The sequence below is a fragment of the Mus pahari genome, chromosome 12 (genome assembly GCF_900095145.1).
Source record: "Mus pahari chromosome 12, PAHARI_EIJ_v1.1, whole genome shotgun sequence".
Lineage (NCBI taxonomy): Eukaryota > Metazoa > Chordata > Mammalia > Rodentia > Muridae > Mus > Mus pahari.
This window is the reverse complement of record NC_034601.1, coordinates 14967255-14982098: the sequence shown is the minus strand read 5'-3', so window position 1 is coordinate 14982098 and position 14844 is coordinate 14967255. Positions and strand designations below refer to the sequence as shown.

At 35.0% G+C, this 14844-nt stretch overlaps 1 non-coding gene across 1 annotated transcript; it reads right to left on the bottom strand.

Moving 5' to 3' along the window:
* Positions 1-13165: 13165 nt before the first annotated feature.
* Positions 13166-13295, bottom strand: LOC115065147. The gene has a single exon (XR_003844945.1). It is a non-coding gene; the product is annotated as a small nucleolar RNA SNORA17 (small nucleolar RNA).
* Positions 13296-14844: the final 1549 nt, after the last annotated feature.

The window sequence follows — 14844 nt, the reverse complement described above, 5'->3', positions numbered from 1 at the left end:
ATCTGTCCAGGATTTCATAGTCTCTGGTGAGAATTCTGGAGTAATTCTAATAGGCTTGCCTTTATATGTTACTTGACCTTTCCCCTTACTGCTTTTAATAATCTGACTTCATTTAGTGCATTTGTAGTTCTGATTAGTATGTGTCGGGAGGAATTTCTTTTCTGGTCCAGTCAATTTGGAGTTCTGTAGGCTTCTTGTAGTTCATGGGCATCTATTTCTTTAGGTATGGGACGTTTTCTTCTATAACTTTGTTGAGGATATTTGCTGGCCCTTTAAGTTGAAAATCTTCATTCTCATCTATTCCTATTATCCGTAGGTTTGGTCTTCTCATTGTGTCCTGGATTTCCTGGATGTTTTGAGTTAGGATCTTTTTTCATTTTCTTTGATTGTTGTGTCCATGTTTTCTATGGAATCTTCTGCACCTTAAATTCTCTCTTTCATCTCTTGTATTCAGTTGCTGATGCTCGCATCTATGGTTCCTGATTTCTTTCCTAGAGTTTCTATCTCCAGAGTTGTCTCACTTTGGGTTGTCTTTACTGTTTCTACTTCCATTTTTAGATCCTGGATGGTTTTGTTCAATTCCATCACCTGTTTGGTAATGTTTTCCTAAGGGATTTGTATGTTTCTTCTTTAAAGGCTTCTAGCTGTTTACCTGTATTTTCTTCTTAAAGTCCTCCATCATCATCCTGAGAAGTGACTTTAGAACCATGTCTTGCTTTTCTGGACTTGCTATGGTAGGAGAGTTTGGTTCTGATGATGCCAAGTAACCTTGGTTTCTGTTGCTTCCGTTCTTATGCTTGCCTCCTATCATCTGATTATATCAAGTGCTTGCTGCCCTCAATATTTCTGATTGTACCCTGACCTTCCTATAATCCCAGTTGATTCAGGAATCCTTGAGTCCAGCTTTCTCTGTGATCCTTGGATTGTGAGCTCCTGTGAACCTGAGATTCTGGGTGTGTCAGACTTCTCAGCAGTCAAGCTTCCTCTGAAACCCTGAAATACTGGTGTGACCCAGCTCCTGTTATCCTGGGATCCTGTTATCCTAAGATCCTGTGCATGTTACAGTGCCTGGAAATTGTGTCTCCTTTGAGGACCATGGAGCTGTCTGGTCTGTTCGAAACCTAGCTAAACCAGAACTGATCAAAAGAAACCTGAGCCTCTGGTCAGGAAGGGCTCCAGTGTCCTTGTTCCTACTGTCACAGGCCCGTCACAACTGGATTGGAACTGATGTTGTGTTCTGCTCACCAGTGATCCTAAGATCCTGTGGAGAGTCCTCTAGGGACTGTGGGAGTGTCCACTGACTCCTCGCCCAAGGTGACTCGGTGCTGGCACCAACCAGAAAGGACTTCTGTCCCTGTGGCCAGTTTTCTGCTTCTCCACTGCTGTTTCATGTCCAGTGTGACTAGACTGGAACAAAAGTTGTGTTCCACTCACCAGTGATCCTAAGATCACATGGAGAGTCCTCTGGGGACTCTGGGAGTGTCTGTCCATTTTGTGTCCAAGGTGATCTGTTGCTGATGCTGTCCGGAAAGTACTTGTGCCTCTGGTCAGACCGGTTTTCTGCTTCCCTAATGCTGTCTCCAGGAGACTTTTAATGACTGCTTCTATTTATTTAGGGGTTATGGGACTGTTTAGATGGTTTATCTAATCCTTATTTGACTTACATATTTGGTATCTCTCTAGAAATTTGTCCATTTCATCCAGATTTTCCAATTGTATTGAGTATAGGCTTTTGTAGTAGGATCTGATGATTTTTTTTGAATTTCCTCAATTTCTGTTTTTATGTTTCCCTTTTCATTTCTGATTTTGTTAATTTGATACTGTCTCTGTGCCCTCTGATTTGTCTGGCTAAGGATTTATCTATCTTTCTGATTTTTTTCAAAGAACCAGCTCCCGGTTTTGTTGATTTCTTGTATAATTCTTTTTGTTTCTACTTGGTTGATTTCAGCCCTGAATTTGATTACTTCCTGCCATCTACTCCTCTTGTATTTGCTTGTTTTTGTCCTAGAGCTTACAGGTGTGCTGGTAAACTGCTACTATATGCTCTCTCCAGTTTCTTTTTGGAGGCACTCAGAGCTATGAGTTTTCCTTTTAGCACTGCTTTCATCTTGTCCCATATTTTGGGGTATGTTGTAACTATTTTCATTAAATTCTCAAAACTCTTTAATTTCTTTCTTTATTTCTTTCTTGACCAAGCTATCATTGTGTAGAGTGTTGTTCAACTTCCATGTGTATGTGGGCTTTCTGGGTTTTGTTTGTTTGTTTGTTTTTTCCTATTGAAAACCAAACTCAATCTGTAGTGATTTCTTAGGAGGCATGGAATTGTTTCAATCTTCTTAGATCTATTGAGGTCTGTTTTGTGACTGATTATATGTCAATTTTGGAGAAATTACCATGAGGTCCTGAGAAGAAAGCATATTCTTTTGTTGTAGGATGAAATGTTCTATAGATACCTGTTGAATCCATTTGCTCCATAACTTCTGTTAGCTTCCATGTATCTCTGTTTAGTTTGTGATTCCATGATCTGTCTATTGATGAGAGTGGGGTGTTGAAGTCTTCCACTATTATTGTATGAGGTGAAATGTATGCTTTGAACTTTAGTAAAGTTTCTTTTATGAATGTGAGTGCCCTTTTATTTGGAGCACTGATGTTCAGAATTAAGAGTTCTTCTTGATAGCTTTTTCCTTTGATGAGTATGAAGTGTCCTTCCTTATTTTGGTGGAGGGGTAACTTTAGGTTGAAAGTCAATTTTAATCAATATTAGAATGGCTACTCCAGCTTGTTTCTTGGGACCATTTGCTTGGAAAATTATTTTAAAGCTCTTAACTCTGAGGTAGTGTTTGTCTTTAGCACTGAGTGTGTTTCCTCATGCAGTAAAATGCTGAGTTATCTTTATGTATCCAGTCTGTTAGTCTATGTCTTTTTATTGGGGAATTGAGTTCATTGATGTTAAGAGATATTAAGGAATAGTGATTGTTGCTTGTTGTCATTTTTGATGTTATTTTTCTGTTTGTGTGGCTATCTTCTTTGGGTTTGTTGAAAGATTACTTTTTTGCTTTTTCTAAGGTGTAGTTTCCATCTCTGTGTTGGCATTTTCCATCTATTATCCTTTGTAGGACTGTATTTGTTGTATAATCTGTCAGAAGAGAATCATATTGTAGCACTCTGTATGAAACGTAAAGCAGAAGCTAAACTCTTTAAAAAGAGAGTTTGTAGCCAGTGCTTACACTGAATGAAGTAAAGAGATTAGAGAAAGTTCTGTTCTAAAATGGAATAAAGGAAAGACATCCATAAGGTAAAGACCTAGAAGCATGCTTTGCAGTTTCAAAAGACCAAGTAAATTATTCTCAATGTTCACTCTCTACCACCTGATTGTAGAATGAGATGTGAGCTTTGAGCTGTTCATGTCACCATGTCTTTGCTCTGCTATCACAAATACTCTAATGTTGATCCTTTGATATTGTTAGCTTGACTAAACACTTTCGTAATTTAGAACATGAAAGCTGAATTGAGTAAAGATAGAAACTCTGAAGAAAACTACACCTGAAATGAAAATATAAGTGAAAAACTAAACGATCCACTATGAAACTCAGGTGAAAACCTTATAAGTAGACTAAATTAGGTAGAGAATAGAATATCTTAACTTAATGGAATTGGAACATTTAGTAAAATAGTACAAAGATACAAAGAGAGGGAATATTGAAGTTTAGAATACTGTGAAAAGACCATGTTTACTTATTATAGATAAGTAAGTAAGAAGAGGAATATTAGGCCAAGGGCATAGAGCAGTTCTTCAATAGTATCATTGAATTAAGCTGTCCCCTAATTAAGGAAATTCATATTCATATGAATAAGAGTAGCTCACTGTACAAGAAATGTGACCAGAAAAGAAATTCTCCACAGCATTTTAGAGTTAAAACACTATACAGAAAAAAATTAGTGGCATTAAAAACTACAAAAATCGTGGTGGCACACGCCTTTAATCCCAGCACTTGGGAGGCAGAGGCAGGCGAATTTCTGAGTTCAAGGCCAGCCTGGTCTACAAAGTGAGTTCTAGGACAGCCAGGACTACACAGAGAAACCATGTCTCAAAAACCCAAAATCCAAAAACCAAAAATCAACCAAAAACAACAACAACAACAACAACAAAAAAAAACCTACAAAAATGAAAGGAAGGAAGGAAGGAAGATTAAACAATCAAAGAAACAAAAAACAAAATCAAAAGCAAAAACAAAAACAAACCACCAGACACATATAAAGGAAACAAAGAAAAACAACAGAATAACAGATGACTTTTTTAAGGGAAAACATAAAGTCCATAAGAGCCTTTAAAAATGTATTCCAAGTTCTAAAAGAAGAGATTCCATCCCAGACCAAAAGGTTATGTGTCACAGTTAAAGAAAAAAGGAACAGTGTCTATAATATAAACAGACCAAAAGAATTCCTGTCTACTAAACAATCCCCACAGAGAAAAATTAGTTTATGATAGAAATATGCATAGCCAAAAGACTGTAGAAAGGAAAAGGAAACAAGCTTCCATTATTAAAACATAAATGATATTGAGAACACAGAAAAAGGACACACACACCCCTTAAGTTAATGAATTCACAATGTTCTTTGAGCTGTGCATACGATCTTTACTTATGTTTACATACCATCTTTATTTATGTTACTGGGTATTTTACACACATTTATGTCTGCTCTACACATGTGTAGTGCCTGTAATGTCCATTTGATAGTACCCACTCCTCTTCAATTTGAAGTTATAGATGACTGTTACTTGGCATGTGGGTGCTACAAATTGAATCTAGTTCTTCTGGTATAGATCTTAACCTGAGCCATTTTTGCAGTCCTAAATTATTAATGGCTTCAAGTTACTGATCAAAAGACATATAGGGAGTGTCTGCATGGATGTGGTATTTGTCAATAAAAAATCTGATGACTAATAAGCTGGTAAAGAAGTGTAAGGTGGGACTTCATGGGAAGGAATAAAAAACTCTGGAAAAAGAAAGAGAATAGGGTTTATACAAGGAGACATGAGGGGAGATGGACATGACTATGGGCCTGGAAAGTACAGCCAAGACTTGTCTGGATGGAGATAGCTGTTTGAGCTTCTGCTGAGCTAAGGCCTAAGCCTTGAAAAATTATAAGTTCTCAGTTGCTTATTTAGGGAAATAAATAATTAAGAATCATTTTTAGACACATATGAGTTAATGAATTAATAGTTAAACTTACAGAACTATGGCAATAACAAGCATGATAGTGATGCAAAAATAAAATAAAACAATGGAACAGAATAAGAAACTTGAACATGAGTATATATAATAATAGCTATCTGCTATTTTCCAAAAATAGAGACAGACAGGCTGATCATGTAATTGAGTTGAAGACCCAGAAATAAATACACATCAATGAAAACTTGAACTTTGACAATGAAGCTAAAAACATACAGTGGAAACATAGTGCTTATATAACTTGTAGTCTTTATGTAGAAAAATGAAAATAGATCGATATTTATCACCTTGTACAAAAGTCAAGTCCAATTGGATCAAAGAAGTCACCATAAAACCTGATAGATTGAATCTAATAGAAGAGAGGGTGGGAAAGAGCCTCGAACTCATTGGCACAGGGGGGAACTTCCTGAACAGAACACCAATGGCTCAGTATCTAGCATCAACAATTAATAAATGGGACTTCATGAACCTGGAAAGCTTCTGTAAGGTGAAAGACGCTGTTAATATGACAAATCAGCAATCTATAGATTGAGAAAAAAATCTTCACTAACTCTACATCATATAGAGGACTAATATCTAATATATATATATATATATATATATATATATATATATATATATATATATTACAAAGCAATTGAGACAGTTCCGAGATATCAAAACTCAGATTGTGCTCTATACAAATACAGTATATACAAACACAGGATTTAAGAAGGAAGAAATGTAATCTAAAACAGGAAACAATTTGAGTTTGAAAATAATGACACCAATGCACATTCCAAACAGAAAAAACTAGAGAGCAGAGCAAAGGTGTAAGCATGAGAGGTTGGTCCTTCCCAGAAAATAACATACCAATTCATTGTCCAGTGCTGAAAAGGAAACCCTGAATAGAGACATACAAGTAACATATATGTCTATATATATGCATATATATATGCATATATATAAAACATATATATCTGAATGCATATATATATATATATATATATATATATATATATATATATATGTATGTATATGCATTAACATTTGATTAAAAAAGAAGTCATGAATTTAAAGGAGAGTTGAGAGGCACATGTGGGAAAATTGGTGAGAGGAAAGAAAATAGAGAAATCTCCAAAATAAAGAAAAATGGAAGGAAATGTTATTAGCTGGATATAAAAAAATATAACACCGAGAAATATTAAAGGCCCACTAATATGTGCAGTGTAAGTCTAGTGGTCCCATGGTGACTCTACTTCACTTAAGGGTTTAAAAGTGATTGATGGACTTCAGCATTGTTGTATTTACAGGTAAATACTATGAAACACTCAAGGACTTTTCCTAATTAAAATGAGAGCTTAAACTAATGCTTTTTTACTTATTTTAAGTCCTTAAAAGAAACATCAAATATATGATATATAAAGTAAAAAATAGTCAGAATGGAGTTTTTAGTATGTAGACAACAAAGTGATAAGAGGAAACAAAATAGAAATTTTGTATTATTCAATAATAAAATGGAGTACCTTTCTCCTTTTCCTAACTTTATTTTTCAAGTTTAAACCTACTTTTTATGAAACCCTTGGGAGAAAAGTAGCTAGTAACATGCAGTATAATTGATGGCAAGAGACTGAATTCCCTGTAGAAATTGTAAAATATATCACAGATGACCTGGCAAAATATGTTGTTTGTGGTTTGTTTTGGAAGTTTAAATGTTCTCAGTTACTTGTGAATAGCAATTCCTGTTCAGAATAACGGGAATTTAAGACTGAGAGAAGTTACGTTCCAACATCCAAGATATTAAGGAACCCTGCTCTGATAGAGAGACCCACACTTCACATGAAAGGTAAGCAAAAGATATTATACCATGTTAAAATCCTTCAACAGTTAGGATACTCTTTATTCTTATCTGCCCCTCATCTTTTTATATTCTTGTAAAAACAAAATAATGTTTCTTATATTTCCTTAAGTTTTAATATTAAAAATTAATTATGACAGTGACAATGACTGTTTTATTTTATTACAGATGTATGAAATTACTTATTTTCCCATTCTGCTGCAGCCTCATGAGTTTCTCCAATGCATAAAGCGATCTACTTAGAATAAGATTACACAAGAAAGATGAATGTAGTTTACCAATGAAGAAATTACATATTAACAAGATAATAATATAAAAATATTACCTGATAAAATTGAGCTTATTACAAAGTTACTAGAATATAAAGGATGACAAGATCAAAGGTGACAAATAATGTTATTGTTATGTGATTTAAAAAAAAAAAAGAAAAAAAAGAAAAAAAATTTACTTGATCCTGAAAAAAAAAATCTTGAAGAAAATGAGTGTATAAAATTGTCGTGTCTCTTCAAGATTCTGGTTCAAAGTCAGAGAGTCTGGCACAGAGTAGTTTATTTTAGGCCCTTTAGGCAAGACACAACTTGGTGGGAAAATGGTGGTAATTAAGTCAACCCCATATGCACAAAACGTTTAAGATGTCACTACACCAAAACTCTTTGTAAAGTACAAGGGCATCTTCCATAAAGATACATTCTACAGATTAACTGGTAAAAGAAGCTCAAGACAAGGATGTGAGTGAGGATCCAGTGTGGACGCTGGCCACACAGATGGTGATAAGGTCACCAAGCTATTGTGCATGTCTACCCCCATCACTTTGGATAGAAAACAAAATATATATCTCTCCTCTTGATGAGACAATCCATAGTGTTGAACATTCCTTGTTCCCATGGTGTTTATCCATAAACACAGCAACAGTTTTACTTCTTATACCAAAATTAAAAGAAATTCTCAGGGGCATTTAGCTTGGACTATCACACAAAAGTTGATGGGAAAGTAAGAATGTAACTCCTTTCTTTCAGAAATCAAGGTTTCTTGCATGACATTTTTTAAGAAATAAGACTGATGTCATGTATTTTCTCTGCACTCATTATACTGTAGATCTTAGCTTCTTCACAAGAAATAAGAACACAGAAATATGTATTAAGAATATACATTTGTATTTGATTATATATACATACATAATATGAATATATACGTGTGCCTGTAAATGTATGAATTGTAACTGAAAGGATATACTAAAGACAGAAGTAAAGAACTATACTAAAAAAAACAAATGGCACTTCACTGACAGGAAAAGAGTGGAGATGAATAAGTGATTTTATATCACAGATCTATAAATAGACATTCACACACTTCTAATGGAATTAAAATGACTTAGATTATTGCAGAAAGTTCTGTAGTGCTTCACTGTCAGTGTCAGGAGAGAATCTAATTTGCAGAAATCAAGAGCAATTTTAAACCTTGCCTGATTTTCTAGGACAGTTATAATACTGAGACTTAGTAAAACCATGAAAAAATATTCATTAGATTAAAAAGCAGATTGATTTTATCTATTATCTCCAATGTTCCAGATATGAACGTTTCCACAGTAGTACTCATGGGTCTTTCTAAAAGATATGCCCAATTCTTTCTGTGATGTATGATTTGAAGTTTCTATCTGTAAACACATATTTGATGTGTAATTTTGAAATTAGCACAATGACTTTATTATAAATATGTATTTATATCTATAAGGTAGTACATTCAAGTGCATATCTTGAATGACTTTATATAATGCAGCTCATTGAGAGTAGATGCTTATATTTAGTTATCTGACTTAAATTTCACTACAGGTTCTTAATTAATTTGCCCCATTTCTTCATTTTTTCTTTCTGTTTTCCACTCTTCCAGATTTCAGTTCACTCTAGCTCCAAATTTTTTTACTTCAACACTATGTTTCAGTATTTAATTTATTTGAAATATCTTTACTCAACATTATGTCTGTCCTGTTCTCTTTTCAAAACAGCTCAATTTTCCCTACCTCAAAATAATGTTATAATATTTAATCATTTCATAATTATTCAAAAGATTGAGGAGAGGCTGCAATGACTGCTCAGTTTTTTAAGTACTTATTGATCTTTCAGACTACCCAAGTTTAGTTCCAAGCACCTACAACTGGCAGCTTGCAACTGCTCACAATTTCAGCTCAAGGAAACCTGTCACTCCTTTCTGAATATCTTGGATAATCCCCAACCTACTATGGATAAACACACACACACACACACACACACACACACACACACACTAATTAAAAATTAAAAATTTAGAAATTATGGAAAAACTTTTAATATAAAGATGTACCTAACATTATAAGAAATTATGATACTAATAAACTATTGATTAAATTATTACAACATTTATAAAGCCATACTGCATCATATATTAAATGGATAACTCTAACATCTATATCAGTATTTTATTACTATTTAACTAAACACTTTTATGTGTCCTTTTCTTCTTCTCTTTTTTCTATCTCTAGTTTTGACCTTTTTCTTCTCCTTTGGCAATTAAAATCTAATTTTGTATGTTATCAATAATGATGGAAATGCACTGTAATTATAATACTCTTTAGACTTCAATTCAATTTTCATAGTGTTGGATATTTGTTTTTTCCCATGGAATTGATCTTGAGAACCTAGATAGAACGCAGAGATATTTTTCTCAGTAAAAATGAAGTAATGTTGACTTTAACTTTCTGGTAGGACAATAAAATTAAATGAGGTTTATGGGACTGGTTTAGGAGAATGTGAACAATATTGTTTATGAAAATATTATTTTATGTTTGCCCATTTAAAAAATACAGACATTGAGAAACATAAAGATTAAAGTTTTTTCTCAAGACAATGTACATTATCAATGTTTGTTCTGGTAACAAACAACTAAGTTCTATATTTGTGATATCACTTTTTAAAACTAAAATGATTAAAGTACCACTAAGTGACAGTTAGGGAAAATGCCAATACTTGATCAGTTCCTATACTACTGTTTTCCAGTCACATTCTATTCTGGCCTAAGTGAATTGATGATTTCACCATGTATGTAGAATGCAAACAGGTATAAATAAATTCAAGATATGGTTGAGTTTGTTATTAATAGGAGATATAGAAAGTAATGGCAAGTTGGGCTGGAAAATCCTCTGCTGTTAGCAATGGAAAGCAGCCCATCTGAATGCTTAAGAATGATGTATGTCCTCAAATAAATTAGGATTAAAAAAGAGGCTTTAAGCTGTTGCAAGGGAATTTGATTTGGAGATTTGGAAATATAAGGAATTGTGGTACATCAGCAACATATCAGCTCCTATACCCTTCTCACATATATGTACAAAATTGAGAAATAAAATGTATATCCCTAATTAGATAAAAGAAGAAGAGAAGACAATTAAATGAAGGTTGAATAAGTGAATAACCTTTCACCTATTTTCCTGATGTAGAGTCCACAGATGACTTAGTGGTTTGGGCAATTCAATTTAATTACATATCTTGAGTTGACGAGAAGGACCTGCTAAACCATATGCTCTGAGGTCTTTCAGGAATGTTCTTCAATCTGCTTAAACATTGTGCGGTAAGAATGAGCCAACAAAAGCAAGTTTCAGGTGTTCATTTGAAGTATGTTGTTTTTATATAGTTTGGAGTGATATTTTTAATTGTTATAGGAATTATTGACCTTAAAACATTATTTATTAAATAGAATACAGTGTAGGTAATGTTGCAGTGACCAATTTAGTACCAGAAATATTTGCTTTAAAATTATGAATACTGCTCATATAAACATTGGTTGACCTTCATGAATTTATTTTGAAATTGACAACTTAAAACATTTATGGTAAGGCCTAATACCTCATACAGAGGGTTTTTGTGATTTGCTGATTTTTATCCTAAGTGGTGTTATATTAGATTTTCAGTTTCATTTATGGCAAGTTAAAATATTCATACATGACATTATTGTATTTTTAAAAACATAGCTCATTTTTTAGAAATTTTCCTCAAATAAATTTTTAAATTAACTACATATCAAATATTTCTGAATCACCAATGATAGGATAGATAAAGCTTAGGTCACTGTTTGAGCTCTAACAGTGTCATACTTAGAATAAACAAACATTTCAACCATGAGGTAATTTTCAATATCTGGTGTTAGCTGTTATGGGGTAGTGTTGCAAAGGGCTTAGGTGAACCTCAAATATTTGTTTTACTATTTCTTTGTGTTTTTTCTAAAATGCATTAAATTAATTTTACCCTAGACCTTTATGGTCAATTCCCATATATTCCTTTTTGGATGTTGTCCATTCTTGTTTTAGCAAGCCTTAAGGTATATGATTAATTATTAATATAAAATCTCTCCAGTTTTAAAACTTTTTAATTGCCTCTTTGTGAATTTTACATCATATACTCCAGTTCCAAACATTCCATTTCCCCTTAGACCCACCCTCCATCTTTGAAATCTCCTACTCCCCAACAGGGAAAAAAAAATCTCATGTTGGAGGCTGTAGTGTGTAACAGTTTGTCCCATACTGTACACTTTTGTCCACACATTTTTTGCTTGCAGATGTTCACTCTAATAAGCTATTGTCTAGATGATCAACACAGGAACCTCACTTGAATTACTCTCAGATAACCTGTTGTTGCCCTGTGTGATGGAGATCCTGTTGGTTTGGATCTATAAGATGAGTCACTTCATGCATTCTAGCAGTTCATCAATGGGATAGATGTTGGGGTATCCCAATTCAAATTCCTGGATCTAGGCCTGAGAGGTAATTGAGCTGGTTAGTCTTCCAGCTCTCTGCCCTCATGCCCTGGGAGATGGCTCACCAGAAACCCCTGCAATAAGTGCCAGCTCTCCCCTGATGCCCAGATGAGATGCATGGCGGGCTTTCCTTAGTGTTGCAGCTGGTTTGGGAAATGGCCAATTTTCCCACTCTCATGACATTGGCATCAGCTCTCCCACCTGTCATAGATGGATGGCAAGGGATAAGAGAGGGAGGAGGGTGTCTCTCTTTCATCCTCAACACAAGCCTGTAGATAAGAGGCAGGACAGGTCCTACTGTGCTCATGTACTTGCATCCTGTTCACCCACAAACTCCACATTTAGGTCCAGCTTTTCTCTGTGCCCCAGGGTAGCCCAGGGTTCACTCTCCATAGTGTTGTATTCAGCAAGGCACAGCAACAGCTCTCCCACTTCAATGACCTCAGGGCCAGCTCTCCAGACTAATGTAGGTGGCAAGGAGGAGAGAGGTGGGTGGGTATATCTCCCTCCCCCATGGAAGTGGTGGGACCACAACATGGAAGTAGTGGGACCAGCTCTACCATACTGGTTTCTGGCTCTACTACACACCCCACAATGTGCAGAGTCTCTTGACTCTGGGGAGTCTTCTCTCCCCAGGGGTGGAGTCTTCTCTCCTGCTTTTATGCCTCTAGGGACAGATTTCTCACGATTCTCAAATGAGGAGAGGAGAAAGTTCTGCACAGTTCTCAGACATTAGCATGTCTAAAGGCAGCATCCAAGACCATGGATGTCTGCTTGACCTTTGGTGATAATAAGCCCCTGGTGCTGAAGAGGCAGCATATTTCAGGATGCATTATCAGCTACTCACATCAGACGATTCCTCATTATGTTTGAGTCTCCAGTCCTCCACCCCCTCATACTCACATCTTTCTCTTTATCTATCATTTCTCCATGACTTACTTGGACCTATCAGACCCATTGTCTCTGAGTGTCTGGATTCAACTCAGGACTGCTATGCCCCACCTATGCATTATGGAGTTGAACATACTTCATTTTGGATATGGTTTGTCTCCCTCCAGGTCTTCACCCATTGAATTCAAGGTCATCTTAGTCCAGCTCCGTGTTTGAGTCCCATGTCACTAGTGTGTGGGCCTTTTCAACTGCACTCCTCCTCTGGTCTACTCAGATGATCTCTTTTGAGGGTCCTCTATCTTGGGTTCACTCCCACCTAGAGCTGTAATTCTTCTAGGCTATAGCTGGATCTTTACCTGGGAGCTATTTCAAGCTCCATATCACCCAATAGGTGGTCATCTTATGTTCTCATTTTTTAAAAAGGAATGCTAGGCTATTAATCATTTAGATGATCTTAGGTCAGAATACTGAGTATTGGCATAGTGTTTCTCCTCTTTGCCACCTACTGACATACGTGTGGCAGAACAGCTGCAATGCCTTTAAAGTCTGGCAGGATTTTTTCCATGTAGTCACTCCTATAAACTTTTCTCCTTGGAGTGTCATTGTTGTATTTCATATATTTGGTGTGGTGTGTTTTAATATTCATTCAATTCTAGGACTTATTTTTTTGTTTCTGGCTAGATAGATTATAGGCTGTAATATTAATATTTTCAATTAGTCCTGGCACCGGATCACTACCAGCCTGTTTACTATCAGTAGTTGATGTTCTCTAATCAAACACACACACACACACACACACACACACACTATATATTTTAATCTATATTAATCATCATAATATCTGGGCAACTGCCTAATCTCCATGCTGTTAGAATCTTCCTCCCACTGATAATTTGTAGTTATTTATTTCTAATTTCTATGTTCCATCTTGGCTCCTCTTGACCCAACTGAGTAACGCTCTGGGGCAGTGTTTTCTTGTGCCTTTTACATGGCAGCCCTGCCTCTCTTTTCTCCATATTTCTCAGGAATGTATTATTTCTGCATTTCTCCTCCTAATAGCAGCCCCAAACCCAGGAATTCTAAATCCTGCTTCTGTCTCTCCTCCCATCTATTGGCTTTTGGCATCTTTACCAATCAAAGTTAACTAGGGCAGATCCCAGAAGCTATATGCAGACCCTCTTGTTCAAAATGTTCTAGAGAACCCAATTAGCATTAGAATACAAGCAGCTACATCTTTTGTTTAATTTAAAAGGTTCTTTTATCTCAGATATACATTGAACATAATTATAATAATTATTCAGATTAAAATGTATGATATACACTTATAACACCCAGTTCACCATATTTGGCAATTTAGATATAGTATTTTATCATTTATCTTAACTTGAAGAGTTTAAAAATATCTGTATCTTAATCATGCTTGATTTCAACTGGTATCACCAACTGAAAAACATCTTTTCAAATCTAGAAATCTCCTTTAATGGTAGACAATTTAAAGTTCAATTTTGAGACTATAACAAGTCTTCAACCACATCAGAGATCTGAGAAGGAATTTAAGACAGCTTCCAAAACTTATACAGTTTGCAGAGACAGCTAATTGCCTGGTTAGTCCTCAACGTTCTTATAATATTGGACCATCTGTCTTCAGCCTTCTGGCCCAACAATCTGACAAACTTAAGTAAAGCAAACAATTGTGAACGACTAGATTACCCTGTATTTTCAGAGATTAGCAGTTGACTATTCTGTATCCATTTGACATTTAAGGAGAGAATTTTGTCAGCAGAGGAAATTAGGACATCTAGCTAGCTTGCCATAATTAGAGCAACTCCATATGGTGGTATTGATGTTTATATCTTTACTTGAAGTGGAAGGAATATGTCTAAGCCTTGTATTCTTAAATGAGTTATATAGGCTCAGTGCCTAAGACTAACAAAATTAATTTTAAATTTTATACAAATATACAAAGATTTGTTCCAATGAAAACCTTAACCCTGTATTAATATATAAATTATGTACCAATGTAAGACAATATAATTTCAATTCTGTATGCAAATAAAACAATTTCCACAAATGTTAAGAATATAGTTATAAAATTCTTTGTTT